Raw genomic sequence first — 4,428 nt, forward strand, 5'->3', positions numbered from 1 at the left:
TCTTTGGTGTGAGTGTTGTTTTCTTGAAGTATCGTTGTCTCTGAATGAATTACAATGCGAGTTCTTCAGTGATCACTGAACATGCTCAGTGTATTGATCGCTGGAACTGAAAGTACAGAAACACAAAATACATCGAAAGGAAAAATGGATTATCATCAAATCACTGAGAGAGAGGATCAACATCAACCATAATTCACACTTGGACGGCTTGGCATATAATTTCTCCTTCTTCAAAAAGTTCGAGAATTGAACGAAGATGTTCTTCATGTTCAATTTCTGATCGGGAGTATATAAGAATATCGTCATTAAATAAAAAACCCAATTAATCAAGATATTCATTACTTACTCTATTCATCAAATCCATGAACGCTGATGGAGCATTTGTTAGACCGAACGACATGACCAGAAACTCATGATCTTTGTATCTAGTTCAGAACGCAGTTTTGACAATATCTTCGTAGAGGACTTCCAACTGATGATACCCGAACTGCAAATCGATCTTGAAAAAGTAACTTGCCCCAACTAGTTGATCAAACAAATCAACAATTCTTGGCAAAGAATATTTATTCTTTATCATCAGTTTATTCATTTCTCGATAATCAATACACATTCTCATCGTCCCGTCTTTCTTTTTAAAAAAACAACACAGAAGCACCCCAAGGAGATGTACTCGGTCTGATGAAGCCCTTATCAAGCAATTCTTTCTGTTGGGTCATTAGTTCTTTCAGTTCTGATGGTGCCAAATGGTATGGAGCTCTGGCCACTGGTGCTTCCCCAGGCGTTAGATCCATTCTGAACTCCACGAATCTATCAGGTGGTAAATTAGTCAACTGATCAGGAAATACCTCGGGATATTCACAGACAACAGGGATAAACTCTTGTTTACCTTTTTCTTGACGACACAAGATAGGAAACACTAGCACCTTTTCTGAAAACTTTAAGGTATTTATAAAAAATATTAGGCTAGTATGTTGATCCCGTCGATCACCATAAATCAAAATCGGCTCTTTCCCCAATAAATCAATACTGATCATCTCTTTGTACACATAAAATTGGCCTGGTGTTTTACTAACCAATCCATACCCACCACAACATCAAATTCCCTCATTGACATCGGGAATAAATGAATGAGTAACCCACATCCCTCAATCTCTATTTGGCAGTTATCAAATACATGGGTAACAAATACTTGTCTATTATTAGCAATATCAACAACAAGGGCATAGTCAAGGGGCACATAATTCATGTATAAACACCCTACAAATTTTGGTCTTCTATACTCAACCGAAGACCCCTCCTATTTTCACTTCCCAACTACTTTCTCTTCTCCCTGACGGTTCTTGTTCCTTTGGTTGTTTCTGCAACATCTACTGCCAATGGGAATGTTGAGGGATTCACTGCAATCACAAATTCTTGTATCGAAGGCTTTAATCCCCAAATATATACCTTTCAACTTTACAAGACTCAGATGAAGTATAGTGTTCAGCAAAACGGAAGTGTTCAATGAGTTTCTCAATGTACTCCCTTAATGTTTGGTTGCCCTGCTCTAACTTTAAAAATTCTTCTTCTAATTGCCTTACTGTCGCTTCTGGGTAAAATTGCTTCCTGAATCGGTCAACAAATTCCATCCAAGATATTGTTTGCAAAATATTGGGTCTTGCTAGAGATTCAATGTCCCACCAATATAAAACATTAGACTTAAGCATTGACACAACAAATCTGACCCTATCTTCGTAAGAATACTTATTGGTATTGAATACTGATTCTATCTCCCTTAACCAGCATATTGCCTTCACAGGATCTCTTTCTCCAAAGAATGTTGGGGTTTTACATGTTAAAAACATCTTGATGTCACCCACTCTGGTGTTTGCAAATTGGACTTGTGGATTAATTTTTACTCTTTTTGTTTACACCTTGGCCGGTACTCCCAGAATAGAAGTTAAAGTATTTCTCAACTTGCTCATTTCCTTCGCTAACATATCCCAAGTAACATACTCAGGATGTTGTATTGGTTCTTGATTAACGTTCTCCTGAATTGATTCACCGTGGTCTGGATGAACTTCAGGTTGACTATTTCTTCCTCTCCCACGTCTCCTTCCGCGGCCTCTGTCCTGACCTCTTCCTCTACCCCTACCCACCGGTAAATTTATAAGAATATTTTCGGGTGAACTTTCCATCTCGTCCGGGCTAATGAGGGAGATTCTTTCACACCTTTTAGAATGACTTGCCATATGAAAATTTACACAATTTAATATTCACATTCCCCAAATACAATAAGGTATCCAAGCGCAAATATGTACCTACAAACCCATGATTACATTGGCCAATTTTAATTTGAATTTAACTTACATATCGTTCTTTTAACCCATTATATTTATTCCAAAGGTTCTACATATGTCATGGACCCTTAATATGCAAATAATATAGTTTAAGTCTAGACATTATGCTGGATACCTAAATCCCTTAAACTCAGGCTCAGATACCAAACTTGTAACACCCGAAGATTACATTTGCATATGAACATATATATTCATATATCAAGAAATATAATTTACACATTTGGTCCCAATATCTACAAAAGTTATATTACAAAGTAGCTACCAAATTTTTCCACGTAATTTTAGTATAAAACTTGTATGCATAGCAAGTTCAAAAGATAACATGTTAATCTAATATCCCAAGCAAGCATATATAACTCTTCACAATTTCCCCTTCCCCTTATCATTTACTTGTGCTCGACCAGTAACGCGCATTTTCAAAACACCAAAATGAGGGTTAGACCTTGAGGTCTAGTGAGAAACCCCTTTATTTGCTATTACAGGGTGAATAATCACCAAAACGCTTTTATAAACTCATATTTGTATTAATAACAAGTATACAACATTTTAATAAAACAAACCTCTTTTGTCACATCAAAATGATGAGAAATTATCTAATTATCGCATCAAATAGTCCAACAACTCATTTATTACATTATGATAAAACTCATCGCATCATATATATATAAACATAAATTCCTTGCATCATATGGGTGCAACAACCCTATTGCCTTGCAACACACTGGTGCGAGAACCTTATCTCATCGCATCATATAGATGCATAACCCAACTTGTCGCATCAATAGGGTGCGATAAGTTCATCTTGTCACATCACAAGGATGCGACAAACTCCATCGCATCACAAGGATGCGATAAAATCCATTCATCGCATCAATGGGATGTGATAACTTAAGTCATCACATCACACAGTTGCGACAACTCAAAGTCATCGCATCATAAGGATGCGACAACATCTAACAACTTTGATAAAAAAAAACCCAGTTTTTACATTCCATTGATTATGCCACCTTTATCCTGGTGTACGCCTCTCCTTTATATGTCACCCTTTTAACCAAAATACACCTCTCCTTGATATGCCACCCTTTTAATCCAAATACACCTATCTTTGATAATGCCACCCTTATTCCATTCACTTGATATAAATATATCAAAATACCACAATTATGTTAACCATAGCATAAAAATAACATTTTTATATCATCCCCATGTAAGGAACCATATGGTTCCAATTTCAACCAAATAATATGAAAGTTATAAATAAACTCACCTTAGAAATCACATAGAGATGAAGATGAACAACACCAATTTCAGTCAATAATCACAAAATTCAGATTCATCTTTCTCCCTTTTTGGTTATGTTTTCTCGAGCCCTAGAAACACACACAAAACTTCTCACCAACTTCTTATCAACCTTTTAATGAGATAATCAAAATATCTCATCCTATAACCAATTAAACAAATGAGGCGGCGGGGTTTTTAAATGATTTACGCATATATACAAATTTAACCCCTCAACTTGCCACCACTTTTCAAAAACAACCTTGAGCTTAATAACCCATTAACACATTTACATTCATGAATTTATGTTGTACAGTGGGTGTTAAAACACTGCTGAAATATCTCTTGATGGAAGTTTTGATGAAAATAGTGGAATTCGTTACTGGCAACAAAAAATATGATTGAAAGTTACATAGTTTTTATCAATTGCTTTAATAAATTTACACATGTGTTCCAAATGAAGGGCTTCAAAAACAATTTACAATAGAAAAGAAACTTATTGATTCATTATAAATTCAATTTGTATTTTCTTAAGTTATTAGGCAAACCAAATTAGGTAAATTTGTCATTACACACATTTAAAGTAAACAAGATAAAATAATCACATATACCAATTATGAAAGAACAATAGTATATATATTAAAAAATTGTATTAACACATTAAACTTGATAATGCACAACAATGAAAGATGATACATCCAAACAAAATATATATATTAAAAAATCATCTAGCAACGCTAAAGTTGAAGATAACAAAGATACAAAAAAGCAAAAACGGGTTATGGATTCATCCCAAGATAGCCACCAAAGG

The sequence above is a fragment of the Cynara cardunculus genome (assembly GCF_001531365.2).
Source record: "Cynara cardunculus var. scolymus isolate 2C chromosome LG 12, CcrdV1, whole genome shotgun sequence".
NCBI classification, from domain to species: Eukaryota; Viridiplantae; Streptophyta; class Magnoliopsida; order Asterales; family Asteraceae; genus Cynara; species Cynara cardunculus.